At 31.6% G+C, this 15,632-nt stretch overlaps 1 long non-coding RNA gene across 1 annotated transcript in view; it reads right to left on the minus strand.

Moving 5' to 3' along the window:
- The window catches only part of LOC123989282, a 104,898-nt gene that overhangs the window by 65,691 nt on the left and 23,575 nt on the right, over window positions 1–15,632 (minus strand). The window contains exon 2 of the long non-coding RNA XR_006830507.1: window positions 4,162–4,263. This is a non-coding gene — a long non-coding RNA (uncharacterized LOC123989282). The remainder of the gene's footprint in view (window positions 1–4,161; window positions 4,264–15,632) is intronic.

A 15,632-nucleotide genomic window follows, 5' to 3' on the forward strand; every position in this document is an offset into this window, starting at 1 on the left:
GGGGTATTCATAATGGTGTATCGGGGTATTGTACTTACATACTTACAGAAGCGCGTTTAACGCGTAACCAAGCAAGAGATGAAATGGGACTGTTAACACACGATCGAGCAAGAAAGAGAATCAAGAGAAAGGAGCAACTCCTATCATCTCGCGGCACAGTTCAACTGCGAAGGTCGGTCAATGGCCAACGCCGGCTAACAGCCGCTAAAGTGGGAAGGGAAAGCTCGATGGTGAAAAGAAAAAGAGAACGATACACGTTGAGAGTGCAACGGAGGGAAAAAGAAGGATGTAACTCGGATGGTACCAGAATATCATTACGTTCAATTGCTATACGGCGACATCCAGCGACCAGATGGTACATGTCAATGCACGTGCGTGCGCCCGGAGAAAAAAGGCTTGACACTGGCTGCCAGTCGGGCTACTGTAACAAGATTATTCAAGTTCGCGTCAACAACACCCAACCAAGACGGATTTCATGCTCGTTTGGAACGCGGAAATTTCTTCGTCACGGCAAAACATTAGCGGACAAGCCAGCTGATCGTTGATAGAAATTACTACTCGTAGACTCACCTATGGCTAAATCGATCAAATACATGTTGTAGGTATTATGTCGGCATATCTGTGATTATAAGGCAGATTAACGCAAGTTACATTTCAATATTTCTGCAACTATCGCATCATTAATCCCTTCCCGTGCTATTTAGCTCGACGAAACTCGGGCCCAAGCCACAGTATAGGAAAGAACAGTAGGCTCACTCCGTGTCGGCACCTTTGATCTTATGACCAATAGATCGCCATATTGCTGGTTGTGCGCGGGCTCTAATTTGAAAAGCACTCGGTACAATCAAAAAGAGATTTCGTAATAGAATACCATAAAAAGACTATTAAATATCTACATTTAATTAAAATACACATTTTATTGAAATCTCTGTACAATACAATTATTCAATTAATAAAGTCCTAATAAATTATATACAATTATATACAACATATCTTAGAAATTAATAAACAACCTATAAAGTGGTAATATTTTGATAAAACAATGATGATAATAATAATAATGTCTATATCTAAAATGTACATACAAGAAACGTTGGATAAATATCATTTGACAGATATAAAATATAGGGTGTCCCAAAACGCCTGTTACTCCTGTCACTGCTTGCACTTTGGCACCCTTTGAAGGAACAACGGTATGCACCACTTTCATTCATATTTTATATCTGTGTATAAAATTTACTGAATTTTATCGCAACAGGAATGTTTTAGAAGTAACAGAGGTTAAAATGCAAGAAACTATTATCATATATATTCACAGCCGCCATATTGTTGGTTGTGCGGTTCGGTCATGCGCGAGCGACAATTATCGGTACGCTTTTTGGCAGAGTGATCCTACTGTTCTTTCCTATACTGTGCCCAAGCGGTAGTCGTCAACGCGCGCTAAACAAACAAGACGCTCGAGAACAGTCGCAATACGTGCCGAAATGCAAAGACCTTTGATATCTAATATATAGGCATTTTTACGCGTTACTACTGTTGAGCTCACGAGTCTGTTCGCGAGTTTGACTCGTGATATTCATGTTTCGACCGACTATCTGTTCACGAGTCAGACTCGTGATAGGTATTCATGTTTGGGCCAAAATCTTCATCACGAGTCAGACTCGTTAAAGTACGGGAAGGGGTTAAGATCTAAAAGACAGCATTTGTGCTTTTAAAAAGAAATGCTTTTCTCTTCAAACCAGCAATGCAATAAAATAGAATTCCAATTTTTATATATATATACACACACGCGCGCGCGCGAGTATACGTATATACATGTATATCAGTCAAAATAATCTAATGTAAGTACAAAAAGTTTCAATTTGGCCGATTTATTATGTGAAAAAAGAATTTTAAGTTTTGAACTTTAAACAACATTGCCTGCAAAGAAGAAACATATGGCTTATGCTGCTTTGTTTTAAAATTGCAATAATTTATTAAATGTTTTGTGGAGAAAAAAGAAAATTCTTTAAATGAAAATCTGTTTGAACGATAACCTTAAAAAATGTATGATTGGAATAATATTTCTTTAATATAGTCTGAAGTGCTGTTTGTAAAAAATTAGGACTAACAGAAATCCGATTCACCGTGAATACGGATTAAATCATTACTGTTCAAAGATAAGTTCCGCGAATAGTTTGCGAAACTTCAGCTTCTGATTACCATAATCACATTTACCGTGTCCAAAAACGAATATTTATCACCTCTTCGAACCTGTATAAGTCATGGAGTGCAAGAGAATAATTTTTCTAACCTATAACAAAAGCTTAACATTTGTTTCTATAAGTACTTACTCAGTGAATCTCTATTGCCTCGGTTTCTTGTTTATCTTCGGCCAATTAGTTAGTAACGTTTAGACAAAAGAAGAGAAGAAGGACGATTTATCTTTTGTCATATATTTGTCAAAATGAATAGCTTGTGATAAATACTGAAAATACTTTTAAATAAGATCAACACTTACATTTCTAAAAGGTAAACTATTGCAAAAATTTAATCATAATTATACATATACGTTAATAACATTGCGAATAAAACTTTCTAAAGATATTGTTAATTATTTCTCAAACACCGATATTACATTGATTACAAATTTCTATTCATTTCAAAATTTCAATTTTAATAATGAAAAAATAATAATAGGTCAAATTAGAAAGAACTTAACGTCACCACTATCTAATTAAGCCTTTGAAAACAGAACTTCTCAATCGTTCATTAATAACCTTTTTTTTAATGTTCTATCGAAAACCTGTAATTTGTGAACTTAATTTATTTAATTAGAAATACATTGTTCGATTTGCCAATTCAGCAATGAAATGTTACGCGTTAACCGTTCATACAAATAGAGTATAGAGCAATCAAAGATTATGTTGTCGCGTAGAAGCAATACATGAACGCGAGTTTATCTAATTCTACGAACAGAAAGACGGTTTTACGTAAGAAAAGCGTTGCAGTTTCATTTAATCGTAGATTTAAAAGTAGGCCAAGTTATTTCATTGATCGTTTCCCGTAATATACACATCAACGACGCGCGTTCTCATTAATTAAAGATCACAGAGAAAGCTAATTACGAACGTTTCGTAATGATTACGACGAACCATCGGCATTTGTTATCTAATATAATTTTCAAATACAAAAACGCAGTAACAGTTCTGATTTCCTCAAACAGATGCAATCGTTATCTTATTTGATACTTCTACGAAAATATTCATACCTATTTGATACCTTTACAAAATTATAAACACTCGTTTGTTATTTGAAGTAATATCAGACAGATATTAATATTTTACGATCAGTGAAGCATCAAAGAAGCATCGACCACTTCTTTCTTTATGTGTAAAATGATATAACAACCAATTATCGTATACATATCGTATTTATACTAATCTTTTAATTATATAAAAAATTTATACATATATCAGGCTTCCTTAGGGAAAATGACGATATAATGGAAGCAGGAGTTTTCAAAATCTTAGTTTTTATGATATTAACATTAAATGTAATTTAGAACTAAAATATAATTTTTTTATTATCAAATATTATAAATGTTAGTATATAACCGAGAAATATGAACAATAAATAAATGTCAATTCAAATTTTTCCGCGTAAATAATAGGGCCAGATTACTATATACACACACACCTATGTCTATGAGGAAGGGCGAGAACTCGAGAAATTATCATTTTTCCTGAGGAAGCCTGATATGATCGCGAGTACAGTTAAGTTGAAAATTAGTTAATTCAAAAACTATATTAACACGTCGACTGCCCAACTAAAAATAAACATATGTAGTCAAACATTATTAAAATACTACATAGTTATTAAGCATAAGATCGATTAATTTTCAAATTTAAAGTTTCAATTTGGTTAATGGTATTCAAGGTTTATTTTTTCTTCTATTTTGCTAGTAATTCAATTACATAAAATTTGAGGCTGCAGTCACATGTGACCAACATTGCAGTCAACGTATTACCTTCAGTTTTTCAATATTCTATTTTAAAAAGAAAAAAGATTAATCATTTATCGATTTTCGAAAATAATTTCTAATTATTTCGATTTTTATATTCGTTTAACGCATGATCACTTAAGCATTAATGAAAGACTTTTTTGCAACGATCTACTCACTAGTAGTACTGGTTCACCAGTTCCGCGTTGAAATAAATTTTCCTGAATGCCTTCTTCTTCCTCTTCTTCTTCTTACACCGTGTTAACATTCCCTGGTAACGTCTGGAAACAGAAGAATGAAATAATGTAGTTCATTAGTTGGAAAGCATCACTTGCAATCATGTTCCAATCGTCTTGCTGGAAAAAGAGGGAAAATGATACCCTCTATCATGTCGTTAGTATTTCAAAAGAAACAAAAAAAGCCAATGATTTACTGTAATTTCTCAAGTTGAAAACAGCAAAAAAAAAAATACTGTGCGTTGCTATAAAGTGGTCACTGATTTATATGATAAAAAGTGGTTTGTATAAATTATTAAAGTGGACTGATGCAATTTAATAAATATTTCATTTTTACGTTACAGAATACCGTCGTGCCAGTGTAAAAAAAAAAAAATTTATATTGGTGCCACGATGCGTGTGCGAAACATTGACTTTCGCTCTGGTTCGAGAACAGGTCGACGATGTTGTCGCGTGAATTGCTGATAATTAGTAAACAGATAGCTGGTGCGAGCTCAAATAGATATAGGAGAAACACATATTTATTAGTTAAACCTAGATTAAACTTAACATTAGACACACTGTCGACCGAAATCATGGAATCACCTTATTCAAAATTATATTTTAATCACCTTATTAAAATTATATTTTCTTATTGCCATTTTGTAATAGATAGTAAATATATGAGGATTGTAAAAAAGGATCTTTGATTAAATACAAAAAAGAAGAAAAGAGTATTTCTAAAAATTAATAATTAGTAGAACCGATCCAAAATAAATCTTCGAATAAGCTCCATGATTTATTTACTTAACTTTTCAACTCAATGAAATGAAAAAATTAGTACAAGAAACAACGAGTTAAACGAAGTTATTAATTAATTTAGCTCCCAATCAACATTTAATCATCACACAGTTACAATGAATATAAAATATTGCGATAATCGAAGGAAATTATTTTAGCTGAAAATGTAATATTGCATCTAATTATTCCAAACCAATACCGACTTATGATTAAATTTTATGATAAATAGGGAGTTATTAGCGTTAATATTTACCAATTTCATTACACTTAAAATAACAATTCCTCCAACGTGATTAAAAAATTGTATTGTTTGTCTAGACTCTAGAGCCTAGGAAAAGGAAAAGAATTCGACTTTTAATGTTACTTAATTTACGTGATTATTTAGTGATCATTAAGTAACTGATTCTCTGTGAACCTTAATTTCTATTCTCGAATTTAAAAAGAAATAGAATGAAGATTAATACTCCTCTTTTTTAATCAAACCGGAACACGAGCTTTTAATAGATTCATTGAAACATCATGCGAAAATTAGAAAAAGATTTCACGCGAATTAGACACACGACAAGTATATTAAAGGGCATGTTCCAATTTTTTTATCTTTAAAATGAACAACACATAGAGATATTCGAGCTCCGGCTGTCAGCTTTTAATCGTCATACCATGAAAGAATACGTCGACAGTGATGACATGGGTGTTCTGTGACATTAAGAAAAAAAAAGAATGATGCTGTACGAACGCTTGATTTGAAAAAAAAAAAAAGAATTCCTTGGTCTGTTATTCCATTGTAACAAGGTCAAAATCCAGTATGACTAACACTATTGATGTGTTGACAAGATAATAATCAGAAGGAATAATTAATATAAATTTCATTAAAATACTAAATCAGTTAATAAAGAAGAAAAAAAGACTGAGCACTCTCATTTTTTTTACAGCTGGTCAATCTAAAAAAATGATAACTCTTCAATGAAAAATGTTTCAACAACAATAATTAATCATCGATTATAAAATAAATGTCAGCTTTTAAAGAAGAAATACAAAGATTGATACTTTTATAATAAATTGTAATTTGAATTATGTATATTTTAAACTTAATTAATAGTTTTATATATTAAAATTTAAAAAATGGTTTAGCAGTTCCTTATATTAGATAATTTTATAATTTAATACTACAATAATTCAATATGCATAATATAATTATTTCTAATAATAGACTGTATAATAACATAAATAAATGTACAGAAGTAAGTACTAAATATTTCCTGTATTTATTCTGCATATATTTTACATACATTTTGCATACATTTTGCATATTCGCCACATACATATGTATGTATGATGCTTCCATACATTTCCTTAGTCTAAATATTATACAGGGTGTCCCGTAACTGGTAGTGCAAGCGAGTAGGGGATGATTCTACGTGAGAAATTGAATCGAAAATGTAGAATAAAATTTATTCATATGACGCTTTATTTTTTTATATGTAAAAAAAAATAAGTTTGAAAATTTGTCGAGTACACGTGCACTTGGACCGGCTTCGGATCCGTCGGCTCGACGGATTTCATTGTAGATCACCTCCATTCTTGTTCGTAATCGTTGTTAATGGATCGATGGACAGATTTGCACAATTCGTCTAATTTATAAACTGTTGGAAGTGATGTCCACGTTGTTGCAAACATAAATGTGCTCTCCTTATTAAATTGCAGCGAACGTTTTCTAATGTGTCGTTGTGCAATTTTAATTGTTCAAACGCTATAATAATTGTTTGTTTTAATTATTCAACGCTCGTCATTTACACAATCGACTTAACATGACCCCACAAATAAAAAATCTAAAGGTGATAGGTCCGCGTACTCGATAAATTTTCAAACTTATTTTTTTCAAAAATAAAGCGTCATATGAAAAAATTTTATTCTGCATTTTCGATTCAATCTTTCACATAGAATCACCCCATACTCGCTTGTACCACCAGTTACAGGGACACCCTGTATATTACTATAATTTAAAACGCTAAGCTGTTCAGTAAGATAAAAATCTGGTATAAAAATTTATTTGCGGATATGTATAAAATAAATTTTACTATTAAGTCATGTTCGACTATTCTTATTCTTATTCTTATTCTTAAGTCATACCAACTATTCTTACCTCTAATAATAATTAAAGTTTTAGCATGTCTTGTAACATATGGCTATTTTCACTGCAGTAATCAACGTATTAGGGTACATGTCTACCTAAGGATAAAACTCGTGCAAGAAGCTATCGAAAGAGTTAAGCTAGCGGACAGTGGTTCTCACCACATGTCCATTGGCTCTTGATAGTTTTTCGTACGAACTTTACTACCAAGTGGACGCGCTCCTCCCCTTAATAATAACTCTATCTTATAAATTTATAAATCGTTGAAGGTATCATTAAATCTATATGAGCTCGAAAGATTTTTAAAGTCGTTTTCACGAAAACAAAACTTGTTCAATAACTTGGACATATTTCTATGTACGATCATCCCCCTTCAGCTTATACTGCTTTGTCCTTTTACTAACATCCTGTTATACTTGAGATGATGAATGTATAAGTAACACTATTAAGAAAAATATATGTCGTACACCGTCATTATCAGTTTTCCGGATTGAAAATTCCTCCTTAGCCTTACAATAAAATCAAAGTAAATTCATTCGAAGAAGATAGAGCTGTGGTTAATAGTAGTAAATGGTCGTTTAATTTCTAGAATTTAAATTAACTATTCATATGTGACATGAATACCTTGAGATTAGCCTGCAAATGAAGTACATGGACGGCACATTTATACAAAATTGCCTGCCAGAAGCAGCGGTCGGTGATGATTTGCAAGCCCAGCAAACAGGATTTTCAAGACGCTCGGTATTAGTTTCAAAGATGTTCGTCGATTCATCAAGGCCATGATAAAAGGGAGAATGCTCGTTTTTCAAGAGTATAGCGTAGAAGTTAGGGGATTTGAAACAGGACACTAAGTAAGCATATTCTTATTCTGTTCTTACAGTCTGTGCTAATAAAACTTCTCTGTGAAATGTTTTGCTTTCAGAAGAATCTACTGAATAGTCCTTTCATTCCAGTGAATGCAGTGATTGTAAGCAATGCACTTTTTGGCTGACTCCTGCGGATGTTATTTTTTCCACGGCGAAAAGATTCGAATAAAGGTCATTTTCTATTGCTAATACGACGTTAACGAACAACTGAAACAGTGAATGAGATATTTAAAATAATTAAATTAAAGAAAATCATTAAACTTAATACGCTAACATTTGTATATACTTAAAGAAATAATACAAATTTTTATTAAACATTCTATTAAAAATTGTAGGAATTATAAACATGTAAGTGCGAAATACCTGAGTAATCAGACACCACAAGTGTGGCTATCGTTCGACCAACAAGAAATAATATAAAAAAAGGACTGGCAGAATGAGGAGGGTTTAAAATAAAAACATCGACTTTTATAAGGATTTTTAAAATATTAAAACATTTTTAGACTGATTATACTAATCTTATTCACCCATTGTACTATGGTGATAACTTTTGGTCATAATTTGCCATAATTAATCAGAAAAATTACCCTTTTGTAATTTATTTAATGTCGTGATTTTAATATTGCCAAATAATTCTATAAAAAAAAATACGAAAATTCTAACATCAAGAAGTGTTATTAATAAGCTATCACTTTGTAAGATATTAAGATAGCAGTTACGAACTATTATAATTTTCAGTCACAATTTTAATGATTAGAATTACAAATTAATTGGTCTAAAGGTCTTTTGCATCGATGATAACGTAAAGTAAATTTCTGATACCTTACAAGCAGCGATCGATATCGCGAAAAATATTGAAAAATAATACTTGCGGTTTAAGTTATTGGTCAGGTTACGATAAACGATATTCTACGGACAATAAAGCCTACTTTATACTATACATACAGATTCTAATTACTATACTGCTATGTTGTAAAGAAAGTTAAAAGAAAAAAATGTAATTAAAAATTCTGATGGCAGGAGTTGAAACGACAGTGAATGCGACGCGGTTGACTGTGCAATAGTATTTATTATAGAATATATACGATAATATAATAAGGATACAAAAATGCGTTCCGACGAGTATACCATGCGTTCCGGAAGTGGAGTTTACAATAGAACGGTCTTATAGCCATAGTAGAGGAGGAAATCCACTAGACGGTTTGCAACCATTACACGCGCGTTGTTCGCCGGTAACAAATTCATCAAACTAAATAAAATTTCGAAAATAAGTCTTCTTAAAATAAACGCCAATTTTCTATTTCTTTTTCAGTCATTCATTTCTGTTCACTGATTATAATACAAAAATAAATAATTATCATTAATTCTATGAATTTATTTCATAATTCTATTTTCTCATTTTCTTGTATAAGTGAAATTTTACTTTTCAAGAATATTCTTCAACATAAATAAACAAAATTTTTGATTTCGCGTAATAATCCAAATGAATATTTACACTTGTCCAATCGCATAAGTGTTACATGCTGTATTAAATTTTAAGCCAGCAAGTAATAATACCGGCCAATTATTCACAAAAATCTTAATTCGTCGAAAATAAAAGTAGCTTTAACACCTGATGTCATATTCATCGCGTGCTTATTTCGTTCTGTTTTTATGTGCATGTCCCTGATCTGATTGCGAAATGTATTTATAGCTTCGTCGTATGCAAATTTAGTCATCTAAAGAAATATACTGGGACATATACCTATTTAATGCAACGCAATCATTTGTTCGACTCTACTTAGTCGATATTTTTTAATTAACATTTATCAAGACTACTACTTTTTACAATAACTGTAATTTTTACACAATAAACAGTTGTCAAATGAAGAGTTTGACAATGAGTCTGAAGGAAAAAACGATCTTGCGTTAGTCGTAACATACAAAGTAAACTTCCCAGCATTATCCCATTACCATTAAAAATCCAGTTCCTGATCACTTCAGAGTAACTATCGCTGTTTCTTTAACATGTAAATGAAAAAATTCATTAAATCCTAATGATCTTTCGTAACCGACTAAATCTATGTTTTATTTTTAATTTTATATTTAAAAACGTACAATAATACAACTTTTAAAATAACAATAACAAATGCAAAAAGAGTAGTTTCTCATCACCTATAAATTAAAAATAAATTCATAAATAAATAGAAATAATATTAAGAAACCTTTAAAAATAATCAGTAATTACTGTAATAATTTTGTAGAATAAATTTTTAACACAAATTGATTATACAATACATATTTATAACGCTTAAACAATTCAAATGTTATCAGACACTTCAATTTCTTTCTGAAAAAAAAAAATAAAGAAATCTCCAGTTCTTCTTCTCCATGTATAGTTTTACCTTCTTCTTCGATTGAACTCAGACTATTATCACAAAAAATTCATAAATTTCTTCAAAAAAGAATCCCGAAAATACAGATATCTCTATTTGATCCTCCTCAAGAAACTTTCCCTCTTGTATATCGAACAAAGACGATTACAAGTATGTAATCATCGTTAGTAATGAGATACTTTGAAGAAGGTAATCTAATTTTTCTTCATTATACTCGTGGGAAAAATATCTATTAATCATTGTATTGTACCTGCAGCTATTACGCACCAAAACTACTCGAGACTTTCACGCAGTGTGAACAGAGGCTAAAGATCAAGATTCCTGTCAAGATCTATCGAGACGGACGAATGCATCAGAGTGATCTTAAGTGGCTCTTGACCTCGCACTTCTATAACTTTATGTGTATGTATAGTATGCATCCATGTCTAACTTCGAAGCACACGAGTCTTTTATTAGTGGTAAAATCATCCCTTAAAATTCGATATTCATAAATAAAAAACAGACACTGCGTATGATTTGCAAACTATCGTGTCTAGAAGAATTTAAAAAGTACATTAATGATTTTTCACACGGAACTGAAAAGAAATATATGACACCATATCGAAAGGGTGAAAGCATTTTAAATTAACCCTTGGACGATGGACCATGGAAATAATCACAAGTTTAATTTAATTTTGTATTCCATATTATCTTCATTTCATAAATTTTACACTCTTGCTTTAAACATTATTTTTCCGCTATATAAAACTGATACTTTGTTTAAAAATGATACATTTAACTTTAAGTTAATACCCTTGTATACTTTTGTAAGTTTGGGTCACGACTGACCCAGGCTCGACTGTTCAAGGGTTAAATTACATTTAATTTATTAGCCAACCGGTATCTAAGATTGAAAATCTTGAGAAGGGGGCTACTTATAGCGTTTAGACTTTCTGTCACTTTTGTATAGGCCAAACGGTAAGAGTTATCGAAAAAATTCTTGCGCCATTTTGTTTAGTGGGTCAAAATCTCAACGATTGGCCGAATTTTTCTTTTTTTTTTTTGCTACTTCCGGTCTGACCGGAAATGGCCGGAAATGGGTTGGCTCTAGAGCGAATCTCGTTCTAGTTCACTTTATTTATTTCTGTAGATATTCTATTTTTAATGAATGAAAATATTTTATTTGGAAATCTGAAAACCTAATTGTTTCTATCTAGTTTTTCTATTACACATATTTTATGCAATTATAATAATTGATTTGGCCACCATCATCTATAGATGGCAAAATAAATGATTACTATTTCGTCAAAAAAGAAAAAAGTATTTGTACAAAAGTCAGCTGCCGTACTGTAAAATTCATACCTTTATTTCTTTAGTGTATAAATAAAATTTAATTTTCGCTAAAATTATTTAAAGTATTTTTAAATGATATTATTTATGTTTCCTGTTTATTTCATATTTGAAACATAGTTACTGAAAGCGGAAATAGCAATAATTATGGTCTAGTTAAATTAAGTAGAGTAGACTGTAACCGCGTCTTCTGATAGTCTTTGCAATCTTGTGCTCTTCTTTGAATTATGAGTGACATAATTAGAACCAGCTACTTGACCAACAAAAAAGTCTTTTATAACACTATATCTCAGCGTACTCCATTACAACTCCATTTGCAACTTATTTAGCAATATTTTGTTGAGCTCGTTAATGGATACGTCATACATATACTTTGCTTATCACGATTGTGCTGAACACATTTCGTGATCGGAACCTACACCACTTTTTGAATGACAAAACACATCAAATCATTTAATTTAGAACTAGATTTTATACATTAATATTTTTCGGCAAAAGAGTATTTTTATTTTCAAAATATTATGTTAAAAGAATATTATTTTAATTAAATTAGAGATAAATCGTTAACAATTAAAAGCTAATTAATTAGTTTCCAATCAAATATCAGTTGATAAATCTGTATATGTACCTGACATGTCTACTCTTTTGCAATTTTGTAAAAATGATCACATTGATTCACAGTTATTGAAAGGGTTAAATAGCGTGTATATGACAAATAAGGTATACGCAATCTTGAATAATACCTACACTGCTATGTCATGCAGCAAATAGAGCTTCAAACTATCAAATATCAAACTAGTAGTACGTATCGATGACTCACGATCAAAGATAGAGTATTAATTACAAACTTTCACAATTAAGTGGAGACTCTATTAGATGGATCTTTTATTATCAAAACACGATTGAAATTAGTAACCATAAGAATAAGAAATCATTGCAAGAAAATAGATTTTCTATAGATGAAGCAGTGCACGATTTCAAATGCAGAAAAGTTTCATGAACTTTGTCCAGAAAATGTTCGTTACCATTTTTATCGTTTATTAGCCGTGTCGCCAAGTTGGCATGAATTACACCTGTGTACATGTCATCTTAGACAAGTTGACCGAAAAAACTAACCCATACAGAGACGCTGGTTACCGCAGATAACACAAGCATGGTTAATAGTAAATAGGTCAGTCACCTTCGTAGATACACTAGCTGTTATATAAATCTTAAAGCTGTAACGCAACACCATAAAGAGTTACATATATAGTAGCGAGTTGCTTTATCGTTCGCAGTTCACAATTTCGTGGAGGAACTCGATTTAAATAGCCTTTTAAATTGAAAATTTTTTCGCTTTCAATGAGCCACGTGATATTGGAATCTTACCACTGTTATATAAATGACAAAAGCCGTATCTGTTAATAATTTCATGATATTTCCTGGATTCACATCAAGTTTATACTGTCCTAAGACTTTTAAGAGAGCTACACTGAAAATGGAGATGTATAGTAAGACTCAAATATAAATTTTCAATTTATTACAGTATGTTATTACTATAAAAGTAATTCCTTTTCTAATTACATTACAATCGGCCATTTTTAATTCTTTCTGTATATTTTAATATTTTAGTTGGACGTACGGAAGATAATAAAATACAAATATTTTTCAACATTTTTTCTCTTTCTTTTTAGATTACACCTAGGAGACATTGATCGCCAGATGTTTTTCAATATTAAATTCAAATAATCAAGTTCCAACGTTTGAACGGTTCTGGAATGCTTATTTTTATACTTATCAGAAGACGTTTCAGTACGACACGTGGAGGTTTTTGAGATACCAGATCCAAGTTTTTATGGCATACGATGTACATACCAACAAGGTTTTCTTCCGTAACTAACATGGTCATGAGACTCCCGTGAAAACCGGCCTTAACATGCACGCATGTACGCAAGGTCATATCTTTTACCTACTCAACAGGTTTATTATGATCGGTATATCAAAATAACCAGTGAACTGTGAATCCAAAAGTGACTTGAGATACTTCACAGTTAATTTAATACACATGAAAATTTTATAAACTTTGTCAATACTATGGGGCAGCATATCCTCTATACGTAATTATAATAAACATTTTTTATACACATGGTCTGTCTTAAAAGTAAAATCGTTAATGTAAATTAGTCTATAAAGTAAAGTGGCTCCTTTTAGAGCATTCCAGTAAAATCAATGTTGAAAGGGTTTTCCTGTATGTTGTTTTATGATCAACTCACAGATCATAATTTTTTTAAATATTTTTTATTACGTAAAAATGAAAAATTTACAAATAATTTATAACTATTTCAGATAGAGTTTTCTGCTTACGCTTTCTATTGGCCTAACAAATGAAAGTCAAGGATCGAAATTTATTTCGTGGTCAGTTGGTCGGTGAAGTGATCCAGTAGAATAAATTGACCGATTCGTGTCACTTCCTATAATTCCAGCAGGTTTAATAACCTCGTCTAGTAAATACGAACGACTGTGCATAATAACGGTTGCATACGCGATAGACAAGCACTAAACTATTTTAAACACCGTTCAATTGCGGCGTAGGCTACAGTCTAGACAGTAGCAAAGGTTGCGTAACATTTAGTAATGAAATCAATGATCTATGATCTATTAGCTTTCGCTTCAACGTTGATTCTACTAGTGTAACTGGTAAATTTCAACTTGAAATTTTAAACTTTTCTCTAACTTTGTTAACTGTATTTATTCTACCTGCTTCACCATACTAGAGTATAATTTCACTAATGAACTTGAACATGAAGAAAGATATCTATATTCCAGAAATAGTTACGAAGCTTATTGAGAATTGCATTGACCCGAAAAATGATGTATTAAAATAATTTAGTGATTTCATTCAAAGGGACATTCTAACTACCGGGGTCGTGAATAGAATCTCTAAGGTTCTTTAATTATCGTTGCCCCGCAAATTGGTCGAATAAATAGACGTTCGCATATAATACGCGGAAGAAACTCATCCACGAACAAAATTAACTCGCGGGCAGTTTGCCACTTATATAAATTTCCCGTTGAAACTTTAATGTCGATCCACGCGATCTACGAAGAAATATCGCCATCGTTGTCATGTTAACTCTTCTACCAATGTATCGTTTGGTAATTGTACTCAAGTGAAAATATTTCAAGAATATTTCAAGAATATTTCTAATGGAGATCCATGAAGAACGTTACTTTGACAAATTGATCGACATGTATTTGACAATAAAACTACCAACATTAACACGTTGACTATTTATAGGGGAAATATGAAATTTTTCGAGGTTTCGTATTTCTGCTATTAGTTTAGCAAAATAATAAAAGATTCAAGGAGGAAAGAAAATTTGGATTATTACTAAAATTGCATTATTACAAATAAAAATAAACTAACAATAAGACTTTAGATTAAAACTTCATTTCTTAATATTCCGTATAATCCACTAGCAACCATGTCATCTCTCAAACGAAATATCGGCGGGTCGTTGTATGCAGAATCCAATATTGAAATTGAACGCAGTGACGCGTAGTAAATGCACGTATTACCATAAAGCTAAGCTTGGTAAGATTGGCGATACGAAATGCATTCTCTCATTCATTTCTAAGCCCGTCTCGTTGGCTGGCGACAAAGGCGACGAAACTTCAAGGGAATAACTAACGACGTTAGCTGCTCGTTCCTCAGCTTCTCATAGCACTTAAATCACCATGTAAGAAGATTACAATCAGCGTACATGACTACTTTGATCGGGCCACAGTCGAAAAACTGAACACAATGGACGCTGCTACGAGGAATAGGTTACCGATCAATGGCAGCATTTACAAAAAGAACGTGATTAAACGAGCCATTCGCCACACCCAGATCTGAAAATATAGTAGTATTAACTCTGGTTTCTAATAAAATTTAATTGAAAGACCATTTCA

The sequence above is a fragment of the Osmia bicornis genome, chromosome 2 (genome assembly GCF_907164935.1).
Source record: "Osmia bicornis bicornis chromosome 2, iOsmBic2.1, whole genome shotgun sequence".
Classification (NCBI taxonomy): domain Eukaryota; kingdom Metazoa; phylum Arthropoda; class Insecta; order Hymenoptera; family Megachilidae; genus Osmia; species Osmia bicornis.